Raw genomic sequence first — 17,032 nt, 5'->3', positions numbered from 1 at the left:
TATCTGAAAAAGGTTCAACCATTATTCTTGGTGATCTAAACTCTGACATATGTAAGCCTATCTTATCACACAGGGAAAAAAAAGCTTTAAAGAATACCCTGTCAGATAGAGACCCCATAAATGCTCTCAAACTTATGCCAACAGGCTCACGTAAATATACTTGTAGGTCATGAAATAATTCGTTCCAAAGTATGAATGACTACACCCTTCTACAATCTGATCTAAGCACATGGTCACCAGTGCTGTGACAGACAAAACGTGCCCATTTACTGTCTCAGATCACCTGCCTTGTTCTACAACATTAACTCGTATCAAAGACTATTCGAGGACGCTATGTATTCTCAGAATTTTTCTCATCTAAATTTTAACCAACCAGACAGTATAGACTGCTACAACGATATGATAAGCTCTGCTCTACTGCATGCTTCCTCAAATTCCAAACCTCACAGTAACTACAGGCCATATCTTTAACCGTTTTGGAAAGCTAATTGCCTAAATGATGCTCATTGATATGCGAGTAGCGAGGCGTGCATGGGTCAGTTCCGATAAACATCGGAAACATGACTCTGAACAACGTTTGACCTATAAAGATCAGAAAAAGAAATTTCGATGTCTGTTTCGGAAATCAAAAAGATTTCATAAAAAGAAATGATAAAAGAAATTGAATTGGACGTAGACACCTTCTACAAAACTGTTCGAAAACAAAGAGCAGTAGTTACAAATGTATCTACACTGGATTACGGAAGCGAGAGCGGCTCAACGCCCTCTGAAGTATGCAAAATATGGGGCAAATACTATGCTGATCTAGATCAACCACATGAATCAGAAACGTTTAATGATGATTTGAAAAATCACATATCTCAGCTAGTCCAGGATTTTGACAATAGCAGCACTGAAGATTACGATGAAGAACTAGAAACAGACTTTCTCTTTGATGAAATAAAGGATGCTTTTAAGGCTCTTAGGAAAAACAGGTCCGGACAAAATAACAAACGAGCATATAGCATATGCAGGTGATGTATTGATTAATCAATAATGCAAACTATTCAATCATATGATTAATTCTCAATATGTCTCATACAAATATAGGGGGCAGTGGGAAAGCCTAGTGGGTAAAACGTTCGCTCGTCACGCCGAAGACCTGGGTTCGATTCCCCACATGGGTACAATGTGTGAAGCCCATTTTCTGGTGTCCCCCGCCGTGAAATTGCTAAAAAGCGGCGTAAAAACTAAACTCACTCACTCACTCACACATACAAACATATAATTGGAATGGTATTATCAATATACACAAAGGTAAAAATGATAAAAACGACCCTAACATCATGCCTTGGTAAACTATTTGAAAAGCTCTTGCTCAAACGAATGGAATGATAACTGCTCAAATCAAATCCGGACCTTCCTCATAAGCTACAGTTTGGATTTCGAAAAGATCTTGGTGCTATTACGTCTTTGTTTACTCTTATGGAGAGTATACAATACTTTAACCATGGAGATTCCTTTACAGTCTTCCTCGACAGTTCAAAAGCGTTCCACAGAATTTGGCACGATGGTTTATTCTATAAGCTTCGTGAACTTGTTATTAGTTGAAATATAGTAGGGGGGTTATATCCTCTTGTTTTTTCTCATTTTTATGAATGACCTAATTGCATCATTAAGAGAAGTGAATTGTGGTATCCGTGTCGTGGCATGGATGCTCCATCTGTCTTGCTTGCTAACGATACTACACTCGTAAGCGCATCCCCTAATGATCTCCAGGCATCACTTGATATTGTCTATTCATACGCTTCTAAAGGACTCATAAAAAGTACCATCGTAGTTTCAGAAAAAAACCCCCAAAGAACTATGATCTAAACTTCCATTGCAGCCTCAGTAACATACCAATCCCCGCATCAGAATCTACCATATATGGGGGTGTACTCTTTACAAGCAACCTCTCAACAAAAACCAGAAGTGAAAAGTACTGTCAAAAAGCAAGACAAAATGTAAACTCACTTAGGTCTATTAGACTGAACGATTCTGGCCGACACCCAATCACTTGTGTTAAGATATGGCCCAGGATGATCCTTAAAACAGGTCTCCATGGCTGTGAAGTACTACCAAACATTAAAGGCAAACAAGCTGACACCTTTGAACGCCTTCTGCAAGGTCTTGATAAGCGGTGATCACCAGTATCTACCACAGCAAACCTAGGATTATGGTCACTAACTGGCTATATCGATCAATGTAAACTACTATTTCTGGGTGTAACAACTTAGCATAACACATCTTCTGCACAGCTATTACATGTGTACAACTTCAATAAAATCTAACAACATCTGTGATGATCTCCTATCAGTATCTGAAAAGTAAAACCTAAATACATATATTGACAAATATATTGCTCAAGGCGTATTTCCTCCAAAACCTGTATGGAGACGAATTGTGAATGCTACTGCACACAGTTATGAAGAACAGTTATGGCGATCACAAACCTTCAGAATTCATACCACACACTTATCATACTGGCAAATTTTCCTTGCAATTCTGTGTCAAAATATCATCCAGAGGAAAAATATCAAGGGAGTATTCTCTTTGTAACAAACAAATATTTGTCTATGACTTCCATATACTTCTCTACTTCTTTGCATATTTAATTGATATACTTGATGTTGAAACGTACGTAAAATTTGAAATGCAAGATGAACAAGATATGTTGTCATTTCTCTTTGGAGCAGAAAACGACTTTTATAACTATGTAGATTCCTCACTATGGGAAAACATTTTGTTGCGCTTTCCTTTGTATGTATAAGACCTGAAACCTCACCTACCTTGTGAACTGTGAACAGAGGAATTCCCTTTATGTCATAAACATCCAATTATTCATGCTCATGTTACCGTGACGTGTATCTGCTGAACAAATGTTGACCTCAGTACCTCTGTGTATGTTTGAGGTGTACCTCGACCATGGCAGATGTGAATTCATGCCCTGCCAATCACTCTCCCCCCAGAGTCATAATGCTTCCACCAACTCAACAATCAGCGACGTTCTGCACAACGACGCCAGACACTGACCCTTCCACCCGCATGACTGAACTGAAATCTATTGACTTGTCACACGAATGGTACTAGCTAGTGACCAGCGTTTTCTACCGACTTGCTCCATTGTTTCTTAACATAATGAAACAAAAATGTATCTTGATTCGATTAGATTAGATTTTTTCTTAGATTAACTAATTAACTATTCACCGATGTTTCCTGCTTGTCAACAGTTGCCAATCGTATTCCCCCATCCCCATACACACACACACACTCCCGATGGGATACCTAAATGTAACTCTGGCATTATGTATAGTCAACAAATTAGTATTGTTAAAAATGTCGTTGTGTCGTTTGGTACACGGTTGAATGATATGTCAGTGTGTTGTGGAACTGCCACGTTTGTGCATTTTTAAGTGCATGATCTGCAGATGAAAAGGTGAGGTCATGTGATAACACAGGTGCGTTTATTTGCCATAGTCAGATTATTGCAAGTATAGTTTTGGTTCAAAATTCGTTTTGCACACCTCATGATCCATGATAATAGCGTTTCTAAAGTAAAAATAGTGTTTGTGCATGGCTGTAGGTTGACAACTGTTTGCGGTAACCTTTTTTCATATGCGCATACCATTATTTAAAGCGTAGATAATATATTCCATCAAAAAAGCATAGGTGGTGCCTTGTTTTACCTACGGCAGGGGTTCAACTTTGACAGTCCACGCACAACATATGATAATGCTGGTCCTCTTCATTGTGATTCCGACACCACTTGCTGACTAAATGGAACCATGGATAGGGTTGGCGGTCCATCCATTTCAGTCACTTCGTAATTATAACCAAAACACGTTTACTGTACGCCTTAAATAGTTGCTCAAACATTTGGCAAGAACTTTTTGATTAATGGATACTTTTGCTCTATGTATGCTAGATCTTTGTTAGGACATCAGCTGTTCTAAACAGAAGACACGTCGTTCGAAAATATAACAAACCAAACCATAGAGAACAGATACCTACGTAATGTGTTCATTTTATCAAATGGAAAGGAACATGCGTTCTTTTCAGTTACTTATCAGTTGTAAAGAATACATAACCAGATTTTACCCAGTTACTGAGAACATTTTGATGTTTTGCAAAATACATGTGCATGTATTTTGATTATACTTTAGGAAGAAACGTTTAAACTTGGAATACACAAATTATTAAGTTTCTTTAAAACCTTTTAAATGCCCGCTTGCGTGATATTCAACATTGTCTGAAAATATCTTAACAGGTTAATGATTACGTTAAAGGTGTTTAAAAGTCTTCTTATAACACATAGTGTTCTGAAATTAGAACATCTACATCACAGACTTTGAACACGTGTAGCATGGGTTCAACAATAGAAAATCGGTTTTAAATAATATGTGAGTGTATGCACACACTTGTATTGTACTGCCTGTGGCCTCTTCAGTGCCCTAAATAAAAGAATTTGAATACATAATCAGCAACATGAAGATATTCACTGGTTGCTATTAGTCCAGGTGAAGTAGCATTATATAATCATCACAAAGATTTAAACAACAGGTATTTTCAGTGTAATGTTTTCAGCAGTCTTGATAGCGATTTTTGCAGACATGTTACTGAAAGGTAAGTATTTCAAAGAATACATGTACATAACCTTAAGTGATTGTCAAATTGATTTATCTGATAACACTGATATCAGCATCCGAACACAACCACCCTGACAAACAACATACAAATGTGTGGCATGAATGTGCCCCACTCTTCACACACGCACCCTGATCAGTCTAAATCTACCTGCAGTCATTCCTCTGATGTACAAGCGGGTCCTAACTCCATGTTTATGGACGATAATGCTCGCCCATGGGTGATGATCGATGCCTGTCGAAGTCTTGTTAATGACGTTGTTTTAAATCAACCACATCACACATATAATTCCATTGAACATGTTGGGGGCTTTATTGGAAGTCGTGATTATGGTCTCCACGTTCACCCCCAGATTCTAGATGACCTTGAGCAGGCGTTAGAGATAGTGTTTGCAATACATGTACTTTTATTTACCTGTTGGCCATCGGGGGCCTACTGCCGCCTGCATGCTTTAAAATCTACAGGCTCTGAATGTAATCTACGGGCACATTTTGTAGAAGTCAAACCAATAAAAACAAAATAGACTACATTGTACAGTTTCACTCTGTTTCTACAAAATCAGTTAGCGAACCCGAGCGAACCTGACGCCGAGAGATGTTATTATTTATTTGTTAAAGAGTGGTGTTAACATTCATGCGTACTGAAAGCGCTGAAGACAGATAATTTACTGAAGGCCATACGGGCCTGCAGATAACTGTAACTGCCGGCCCGATGCAGTAATAACCGGCACTAGGCGTATGGACCGGGGATTATTTCGAACGCTGGTTAGAAAGAGAATGGACCAATTAAAAGGCCAATCTAAGTAAACTTTGTCTCAGCGTCCTATGACAGTCCAATCAAAAGTGAGGTGGCCGAACGGATTTAACCAGAGACCATGTAATTATTATATGGTCTCTGATTTAACCAATCAGACAACGACCACTGTTTAAGGTTTGGCGTGACTTACAAACTTCCCCAGTGAATGACACTGATCCTTCCACAAAAGCACAAACGCAGATACTTGACCTGACCCTTTTTGAGGACGTCGTTACCATTTGCCAATTTTCCGCAAGCTGACATCCTTGAATATGACAAAAAGGGAACAGGTCAAATGGCCATACGACTAAATGGCCACATTAACCCTAGTCAAAATGGCCATACAAAAAAGTCAAAATGACCATACCAAAAAAGTCAAAATGGCCAGATACCAAGGTCAAAATGGCCATTAGTACTCATAACATGTATATAGGAAGTTGGAAGTGTCTCTGTCACTTTAGGAAGCTCTGTTGCTTGAACTGGACTGAACTGCATGTGGAATGTGGTGGTGTTGACGAAGTCATAGATATTGCAGAGAGTTCAATGGAACTCTCAGTGGAAGAAGAGAAAGATGAGACTGAAATGGAAGAGAAGTTCACCCTTCTTGAGACCGAATCTCGGGAGATCTCAGAAGTGTTTAGTCACTGTTGACGGTGTTGTACACTAACTTGCTCTTTGTGCATCACCCGGGAGTGATCAGGCTGAAAATGGCATTCGGAATCGATCGGGTACAAACCTTTTCGAAGTAAAAGTTCAAAAGGTATGTGCGAATGTCCACTTTCGTGATTTTTGGTAAGCTGCGCTCCTTTTGGTCAATCTCAAAGGTTACCTGAAGCGATCTCCTACGAAGGTTGTTTGACTCAGAAGAGTTTCAATACTAGTAACGAATACTAATGAGACTAAGTTTACTTAGGCTGCTTAAAAGGCTTTCATTTGTGCTCGTGGTGACCACATGCGTTGCTGAATACTGCTTCAGTGTTTCCTAAAAATGCCTTGAACCTTAATTATTGTTAGCGTTTGCTCCATCGATGCAGCACATTGTGCAGGACTGTTTCACAGGTACATACGTTTGATGATTTGTAAGTCTATTACTGCTCAAAACCATTTCTTTTCGTTTTGTTAATCGTGCGTGTATTGCTATATCTTTCTGTTGCATCATTCCATGATTTGCAATTAATGAGACTAAATATCTGTGTTGCGTAGCTTTTTGTAAGGAATACTTTCAGGAAGCATGTATGAAGCATGTAAACACATCATCCAGTTGAAGTGGACTTTTCATTAACATTTCCCCTTTAGGCCTAGAGTCACCAATGACAACCGAGCCTCCACCAAAATGAACAGTACGATAAATGTTCCTCGGCACATAAGCATGCAGTGTTAATGCGTCTCCAGACTCTCAGATGACCATCTGTAACATGAAACGGTAAGTTGCTTTCGTCTTTTGGGCACCCAGCAGATTCAGTTGCTTCTTGAAAACGAGTGCGAAGGGTTCACATCTCATATAAACTGGCCAAAGTCCTAGGTTACAGCAGGGTGCCTATATAGAGACTGTAGATTATCCCTGGTTACAGTGGCTTGGTTGGCCCTTGACGTTTGTTGGCATTTCCGGTCTACATCAGTTCTACTGATGACAACTAGATCTACTAGTAGAGTGGCAGTAGCGAAGATGACGCCCAAAGGCAAAGGCCTTGAATGACAATGCAAGCTGTATACCCATTATCTGGCATCTCAGTCAATATAAGTCTTCTCCTCGCCACATTAACCTGTATGGAGGAAACATATGGCATGTGTACAAGTTTAAATACACCACTGAACGGCGGGGCAGAGATGTTGCTGCTCACTACATAAGCAGAGTTCATGGTTTAAGGAACTGCCCGAGAGCTAGATCTAATACACAAAACCACCAGCGCTACGGCTTGTACGGCGCAGCGTATTCGGAAGCTGGCAACAACGTGCGTTCTGTTCATTCCCATCGATTTCGCTCATTTCCATTGCAAAAGTAAGAATTAACTTTTTATAACCTCCGGTATGTAATGCGGGGGGATATAGTCGACGCCTCTTCTGTCCGTCCGTCCGTCCGTTCGTCCGTCCGTCCGTCCGTCCGTCCGTCCGTATTCATTTTGTTTCCGGAGCATAACTCAGAAACAGTTCAATATTTTTGGACCAAACTTGATAGATATAATAATCTCAACCAATAGTTGTGCCTTTTGCTATTTACTGAGTTTTGGCATTTTTGTTTTTGGTTTTTCCATGGAACATTTTGGTGTTAGTATAATGGTGGGGTGGGATTCGTTTACGGAAGACAACTCAGAAACCGTTCGATAGTTTTCTGCAAAACTTGGTAGATATGTGTGGCAGACCACAAAGCGGTGCCTCTTGCTATTTACAGTTTTCTTATTTATTATTTTCTGGGTTTTCATGGAAGTGTTAGTTTCTAAATGGAGGGATGGGCTTCGTTTCCGGTGCATAACCCAGAAACCGTACAATATTTTTCTGCACATCTTGTTACATACATCAGTCAGAACCTAAAGTGGTGCCTTTTGGTACGTACAGGATTTTGTGATATATTATTTTCTCAGTTTCCATGGAAACGTTTCGGACTTTGTATCTAAAGTGAAGGGTGTGTTTCGTTTCCGGAGCAGAACTCAAAAATTTCTTAATATCTGTCAATGTAACTTGGTAGATATGTGTGGCAGACCCCAAAGTGGTGCCTTTTGCTATTTACATTTTTTTGTGATTTATTATTATCTTCTGTGTTTCCATGGAAATGTTAGTCTCTAAATGGAGGGATGGGCTTCGTTTCCGGAGCAGAACTTCAAATCCGTTCTTTATTTTTCTGCCAAACCATCAGAAGCCACAATGGTGCCTTTTGCTAGTTACAGGTTTTTGTGATTTCTTAGTTTCTCGGGTTCAATGGAAACGATTCCGACTTTGTCTCAAATGTGAGAGGTGTGTTTCATTTCCAGAGCACATCTCAAAAAGTTCCTAGTATCTGTCAGCAAAAGTTGGTAGATATATGTGGCAGACCCCAACGTAGTGCCTATTGCTATTTACAGGTTTTGGTGACTTATCATTTTCCAGTTTCCATGGAAACGATTATGACTCTGAAGTCGGGGCTTGGTTTGTCACCAACCTACTTCGTACCTAGAATTGGGGAATTAGCCGGGGGGATCTCCACACCTTGATACAAACAGAAGGGTTCCAGGGTCAGACTCTTTATTCAATACATGGATTCAATGTCATACAAAATCATTCAACAACAATGATATAAAATGTCACCGATGCACTTGAGAAGAGTAGAATAACATCTAAACCTTTCTTTATATAATAAATCATTATCAATTTAAGTTAAACTCAATACAATGTCCATTACCGTTACGACGGCGTAATACAAACACATTTAAAGTTATAATTAACAACTGCATGTCTGTACTAACAATATCTGATAAAACATAATCTGTAATCATTTATCATGTACATTTTACTCATAAACATTGTGCCATTCTTGAACAGAGACCATTTTTCAATATAGGGGCGTCCTTTACCTTAAATATGGTACGCCCGTACAGTGTTGAATGTGTACTGTTATAATCCGCTGTACGGTAAATTTAACATAACAGTTATAGATGAGCCGTGATATATTTGACAAATAAATATCTCTGGACTAGTTCAGAATATTGAGTGACAAACAGCTATATAAATGAAGGCCTATGTGACTGATAATTAGAGCGCACTGAGACTGACTACGGTACGTTACGTCACAAGTAAACAATCTATCCGCGTACTAGCTGTGCAGACCAGTGTGGCGGCATGCTAATGAACCGTGACCGTTGCGTTGCTGCACAGATTCTACAGCGTTAGCCTTTATTCATTAAATCCACTGAAGTGCTTTAAACTGACAATGTAAACAACTCACTAAAATATTATAACGACTCAACTGTTAACAGGATAAATATAGAAAGTTATGCAGAATATATCTGTAAGTTTGGAAATCTGAAGAACCCTGGTTCTTTACGAACTGATCTACAATACACATAGACTAAATTTCGTAGCTTCCAAATGATTGCTATTTACCGGAGATTTTCCGAATTAACAAGTTACGATAGTGAGGGACAATAGCGTATATCAAATGGAAATTATATTCCTTAGGCTTTGCTAATGCTGTACGCATTTAGTCAGAATAACTTAACGTTCAATTATTATTTCTTCTGAACATATATGCAGTCACAACGTTAACTTAGTTACCTAAAATTACAATATCTACGAAAGCAACTAGTCACAATATAAAACATATACTTGCGCTGACCTGGTTTTTGGTTTCTACAATATGCGATGGTAAAACATCTCAACTGAAGTGAACCAATAACTCTGTCTGTCAGGCAGGAATTGTACATGAAACTGAACAGTGAATTGACGCCGGAAAGTATGGGTAGAACTAGCGCTTCATGTTATTCAACATTTTCCATTATATTTGAAAAGACGAATTCTACACATATGAATATTACAATCAGTGCCAGAGTGGCGACTTAAACACATTCTCACAGCGTGCAACCTGCACATATTCTAAATTACAGAACGCACGTATATACATTGTTAACGAAAAACTTCCAGGACACATATTGCGATAGTTTTAAAAAAAATAATAGAAGCCTAACTTGTAAACCATATCTGTCATACAACCGAATTGTGTGTTTAAGTTATAACTATGAAAGTCTTACAAAGTGACGGCATACAGATCTTACAAAGTGTCGGCATACAGACCTACAAAGTGACGGCATACAGAACTACCGTAGTAATGATACCAAATTACATTAATCATAACCACGCGGCCAAGGTACAAGATTAGAACATGACTTTGATAAAGTGCAGAACTAGGTTCATTATTCAAGTAAGGCGCATTTTAAGCAAAAATATGAAAAGAGCAAAGTATAAAGTAACTATGGCTTACCTTGATACAAACAGAAGGGTTCCAGGGTCAGACTGATGTATGTTTCAGACCCTGGTGCTTATATAGCTGAACCCTCTGCTTGTAGGTATAACCAGTTTCCCTAAAATAGAGACGACGCTTTGTCTATCTTTTGAAAAGTTATGGCATCGAGATATTACTCAATTTTGGCAGATAGCTTTCGAGATTCTAATTGCTTTGGCCGTGTGTTGTCGGAAAAGTTGAGTAATAACCAGTAATGTACGTGGTTAAGCCTCCACATCTACATCTGTGTAATTTGACAGCGTGTACAGGCGTGAATATTTGACCATTAAGTTGTGGTCGGATCGGTCAGTACAAACACTGGAGTGTATACTCCATCAGGCTTTTAACGGCATGGGGTGATGCCAGTAGCATAGACAGCTGTCAGTTACGCAAGTTACCGATAACAAGCCTGCTACAACGTGAATACTTTAACAAAATGTATGAAATATAACATTGACTTTGGTGAGAAATATCTGAATAATTTTAGGTAAGAATATGCACATTTTTGCAACTGTTATAGTACCCCTGTGCCCTGGAAAGTTTTTGACCGCAAAAGCAATGTGGTAACATCAAGCACACACACAAAAAGATTCAAAACACAAGAGTCAATAGAAAAATCAAGGAAATGCATAGTCAACACTCATATACAAAAATTAGAAAGTCATACATCGGAGAATGCAATTACAAAATAAGTAAGTACTGCTCAACAACATGAAATGCCCATCCTAAATGTACACTCAGAAAGAATTTGCAAATGTTACCAAGGTAGAGGAGGTCTCATATAGGTAACTAAAATGAACTAGGTATGGAATGTGGATTGAGAACCTTATAATAGCCATTATGAATAAGCAACACATAGGCGGTGAATGGTTGTGTAAAGAAACGCTGAAGCTTACGTGCAGTAAGAAAGGAGACTTGAAGTGTCTGGGGATAGTGATGGAAGTTTTAGTAAGTTTATTAGTAACAATGAAGTCTGGCCAGTCAACAGAGAGGGTTGGAAAAAAGTAACCAGAAATACGGAGGCTTTCAACAATGTATGGAGGCTGTATGTCCCAGTAAGCAGGACAAAGTGATAAGGAAAGAATGGGAATAGTGACGCACTCGGGGCCAGTAGTAAGTTCCAAGAGAAGACCATCTTGCATTCTTGAACGATGTCGGATGAGAAGGATGACAAGGATAGTAGTGACAGCTAAGGTAATGATGCCAAGAAGGATAGAAACGTGATAGTCGGCAAGAGAAGAGATGACGAAGCCTGGAGGCTGGAGACTATGGGTAGTGTGGGCGTTATAATCTAAAGATGGGTGTTGCACAGATTTAACGGGGGCAACACGAGTAACTAGCATGAGAGTGGCCGAAAGTGTACGGAGTTTGAAAAACATCCACGTAACTAATAAAATTGAAAAGGCCGAAACAACAGATGCAGAAATGGCAATTATAGAGTTTGTGTCTGGCCAGGTAGTTGGCAATGGTAGCTGTCCATCAAGGAATGGCTCAGCGATTGACTGGAAAATGGTCTGATCCTTTTTGGCACTTTCAGCTATTCGTTTGAGACTAAGGTGGGCTTGATTGTCATTGGTCAAAACGCTTGAAAATTCATGTGAAAATATATTAAATTTAGGGATGGTGAAGTTGATTGCCTTTTTGAAAGAGGTATTACCTGCTATACTAGCAAGGGCAGTGTCATCAAAAAAATGTTGCAGGAGAGGGAGGTTAACAGGATGAAGATGAGAGATTTGGCTGGTTTTATTAGAACAGGATCCAAAAGAGGCAGGGTAGAAGAGTTCTTCAGTAGACAAGGAGCAGTAACATGGAGTTTTAATGAGACAGAAATTGCACCCAGTAATCATTCTATGTGCTTTAGGGCAGGTTAGGGTAAGGAATGGTATTTGGTAAACTAAAACTTGAGAAGAATCAACTGAAATTAATTGAGGTGGTTGAGGTTTGATAACGTAACGGAAGTCGCAGAGGTTTTTAATCTGCTGCTTGTTATTATGATAAAGGGCCAAAGTACATGAAGGTCTATTAATTGATACGATGGGTATTCTAAAGGGACAATGTAAAGCAATTTCATCACCAGAGCAAGACGTCAAAGTGGAGCTATCAATTTCGACATAAGTTTGAGCATCTGAGGACACAGCTAGATATGTAGGGGTATCCAAAAGGTGGGTGGAATGAGTAGATGTGCTATTAATTGGTAGGGGAAGGGAAATAACTTTGTACATTTTGAATGGTTTACCCAATGAGGACAAGGGAAATTTAACTGAGATGTAGACATGGGATTTTGTTCTCGCAAATATGAATTTAGCTTGAGAATAATAGTAATTTGGATTGGTATGTAGTAAGTGGAATTTGGGATATTTATTGGACAGGACAGAAGACAGGTGATGAATTGTTTGCAGCAAGGTTTCAGGGTCTATCAGTAAAGGGGACAATTTATTTTTGGCTAAATCTTGAATGCCTAACTTCAGTTCCTCTAACTGATGTTCAACAACATAGGCATTTTGGATCTGATCAATTAAAAGGGAGGTAAGTGCTGTAAGGGTAGAAGTCATCGTTTCTACACTATGCTCAAGGGCAGTGGTAGCGAATGTAATGGCGTCATGATTGGCTTTAATACCTTTTAATGCATTTTCGAACCTACTATCTACCAGTTTCATGAATGAGGAAAGGTGGGCTGAATGTTGTTTCATGACATTGGCTACACTGAGATCATGTTTGGTTAGGGCATTTATGTGTTGCGCTAAAATGTTGACATCATTTGTCGTGGCTGTACCAAATAATGTCTTGGATAATGTACCAACAAAGCTCAAAATAGCTCTTTTGGTTCGGGTAGATGAAGGAATTCTGGATTGAGGAATCAGTTTGATAATTTGTTGTCGAGTAGCATTTAGCTGGGCAACACATTTCGTCTTAATAGCATTCAAGTGCATCTGGGTTTGATGCAGGAGGTCGCAGGTTTTGTTACCCTGATGGCAGCCACTGAATGTTGGGATGCCAGGAACATTGGGAAGTTTCACCTCGTAAGTATGGATCCAATACTCCGTAGAGAAATGAACTTAGGGGGCAGGACGAAAGAGAATACCATAGTTCAATCGTGGGACTGGATCAGAAGACACAACAGGGCGGGCAAAATACATCAGCAGCCACAGTATTATCAGACTCCAGGTGGAACCTTTTGAGAAATCAAAAATGAGACTATTAGATGAGCTGACCTGGCTGAGCAGAATGTCGCGGCCGTCAACATCTGAACAACCTAGCACTATAAACACAGTGAACAAGGTTACTGTAGGAGGGGGGTGGTCAAAAACACATCTAAAGCTACACCATGAAAATCTCAGAAGACAAACTGGACTCTAGAAAACATGTGACTTATTTGAAGTATTTGCGTCCCTTTTTGCGTTTTCTACCAGACTTTGTGGTCGTCCTATGGAATTCATCTATAAGATTCTTGCTGAGATTGGATTCAGGTTCCCATGTTGTGGTAGGATAACCTGTCCATTTGATGCGATAGTGGGGGATGCCTTTCTGTCGTCTGCATTGGAGAATCTTATCAATGGGGTATGTGTCTCCATCGTCAGTGATAGGATTCGGATCATTTTCTGACTGAGACGTAGATGGTATACTGCCGGGATCAGAGATATGTGGCTGAGGTGGTACCATCTGAGTATCTGTTTGAGTGTCAGTGCCATCGCATGTTTTGGTTGCAGGGGTTGGGGCAGTTTGATTAGGGTTAGGGGTTGGGGCAGCATCACGGTTGTGGTGTGGAGTTGGAGTTGGAGTAGGTGTAGGTGTTGGTGTTGGTGTTGGTGTTGGTGTTGGTGTTGGTGTTGGTGTTGGTGTTGGTGTTGGTGTTGGTGTTGGTGTTGGTGTTGGTATAGGTATTGGATTAGGATGTGGATTAGTATTGGGAGCAGGATTGGGATCTGGAAGTCTGTTGTTTGGGTCTGTACGGGTGGTGTATGGCTTCAGTCTGTTTGCATGGATGAGAGATTTGTGTAGTTTGCCTGTGTTTATGTGTCTCAGTTTGTAAGTGTAATTGGGACCTAATCCAATGATTTTGAATGGACCGGTATATTTCACTGACAGTTTGGGAGATTGGCCTTTGTGAACCTGTCGGTTATCCACCAAAACAAGATCATCCACCTTATATGAAGGACTCTGAGCTTTGACATCGCATCGTGTCTTGTTGATGTCCTGAGATATTTCTGTATTTTCTTTGGCAATAGCCTTTGCCAATTTCAGGTTCTCAAGGAGTGCCTTCAGGTGACCTTTTGCAGTTTTGCCAAGGGTAGGTTTGGGAAGGAGGGCTGTGTCAATAGGGAGGTGCATTTCCTTTCCAAACAGAAGATGGTAAGGAGTGAAATCATCATGACAAAGGGAATGAGATCTGCCCAATTTGACTGTTTTTCATCCGAATAAGCCCGTAGTGCTTGTGCAATTGTACGGTTTCTGCGCTCGCACATACCGTTTGTCTGAGGATGATAGCTAGAGGTAGTATAATGTTTTATTTCCATCAATTCACATAGTGCATTCACAAGCTTTGAAGTAAATTGACGGCCTCTATCAGAAAGGAGTGATCTCGGAGCACCAAATCTGGTAATGACCTGATTGACAAGGACCTTAGCTACCTCAGTGGCATCTTGTGTTTTGATGGGAAAGCCTTCAGGCCATCTAGAAAGGGCATCCACTACCAGCAAAACGTATTTATAGCCATCTTTGGTCTCAGGCAAGGGCCCAAGTATGTCAATGTGAACCCGGCTGAAAGTGTCGTCTACAGGCATGGGAACCATAGGGGCTGGTTTGGCATGGGTATGCATTTTGGTCTTTTGGCATACTTCACATGACCTGATGTAATTGTCAATATCTTGATACATTCCTGGCCAGTGATATTTACCAATGAGAGCCTGATGAGTGGCGTCCCTACCAAAATGACATCCACCTACTTTGGAATCATGGTAAGCCTCAAGAAGTTGCTTCCTAAGTGCTAAGGGAATGACAACCTGTGTGATTCTCTGTGGACGATTGTTCTTGGTACCCCTATATTTAGCTTGATGGAAATGGTAGAGTATGCCATCAAGAAGAGCATACTGTTGGGCACGACCTACAAGACCTTTGACTTGTGTGTCACTGTAACCTGCGGGGATTTCATCTTTGGCAAGGTAATCAATGATGGGTTTGAGATCAGGAGACTTATACTGTTGGTCATCAAATTGCTTGTCATCAAGGTCTAATGCTGTAAGAGCCATAACACCTGTTTTGGGGGGATTGGGTTCATTTGCATAGACAAAATCCACTTGAATGGGTGAGGGAGTACCTTGATCAAGACCAACATCAGAGAGGGGATGAGAGGTAGAGCAGGAACTGGGAGTGAATGTTCTATTAGATGTTGTGGGGCTGTTTGTGTCTATAATCTGAGATGAACTAGTGGTAGCAGCATTTGCTGTTGGTTGTTTTGGTTCAGCTGAGATTGCTTGTACATGTGTTTGACTTGGTGGAATAGGAGGTGATGGAATGTCATCTGTGACAGGAGCTGTGAGTGGTTCAGGGTATCTGGTACGTGACAAAGCATCAGCATTGCCATTGGATTTGCCTGGCCTGTGTATGATTTCATAATTGTATTCTTGGAGCATGAGGGACCATCTGCCTAATCTACCATCTTTCTGTTTGATGTTTTTGAGCCATGTGAGAGCTTTGTGGTCAGTGTAAATTGTAAATCTAGTTCCTGCCAAGTATACCCTGTAAGTTCTGATGCCTTCAAGTACAGCCAAACATTCTAATTGCGTTACACCCCAGTTCTTCTCTGATGAATGCAATGATCTCCCACCATAACATATAACATGTTCTTTACCATCTGCGCCCTTTTGTCCCAAAATGTAGCCAAGTGATGTTTGTGATGCATCGGTTGTCAAAATGAATGGTTTGGTTGGGTCTGGGTAAGCAAGAACTGGTGATGATGTCAATGCTTGTTTTAATTTGGTAAATGCTTGCTGGCACTTATCAGTCCAGGAAAATTTGACATCTTTCTTTAGTGTGTCATAGAGAGGTGATGCTATTCCTGAGAAATTTGGAACAAACTTTCTATAATAACTTGCCAAACCAATAAAATGACGGACATTGTGAACATTTTTGGGCTGTGGAATTTTGGTGACGGCATCAATTTTGGATTGATCTACCTCAATGCCATTTTTGCTGAAGTTGTGACCTAAGTATTGTACCTGCTTGGCAGCGAACTTACATTTACTAGGCTTGAGGGTCAGGCCCGCTTGTTTAATCTTTTGAAAGACACATTTTAGATGGTTTAAATGTTCAGAAAAGGATTTGGAAAAGACGATGATATCGTCAACATAGATCAGAATGTACCGCCAATTCATTTCTTTAAGTGCCTCAGAAATGGTGTTTTGGAATGCCATTGGAGCATTTTTAAGACCGAAAGGTAGACGGTTCCATTCAAAGACACCATCCGGGGTAATAAAGGCTGATTTGTGTCTTGTTTCTGGGTGCAGTGGAATTTGCCAAAAGCCACTTGCACAATCTAAAACACTAAAGATTTTAGCATGGCTTTCTCCAACGGCATCAACGACATCTTCAAAACGGGGGAGGGGA

At 40.0% G+C, this 17,032-nt stretch overlaps 1 pseudogene; it reads right to left on the bottom strand.

The window, feature by feature from the left end:
• Nucleotides 1–11,218: 11,218 nt before the first annotated feature.
• LOC137280921 (uncharacterized) lies at nt 11,219–16,059 on the bottom strand (annotated as a pseudogene).
• Between the last annotated feature and the right edge of the window lie 973 nt (nt 16,060–17,032).

Source organism: Haliotis asinina, chromosome 4 (genome assembly GCF_037392515.1).
Source record: "Haliotis asinina isolate JCU_RB_2024 chromosome 4, JCU_Hal_asi_v2, whole genome shotgun sequence".
Classification (NCBI taxonomy): domain Eukaryota; kingdom Metazoa; phylum Mollusca; class Gastropoda; order Lepetellida; family Haliotidae; genus Haliotis; species Haliotis asinina.
The sequence above is the reverse complement of the archived record's forward strand: the minus strand, read 5'-3'. Positions and strand labels throughout refer to the sequence as shown.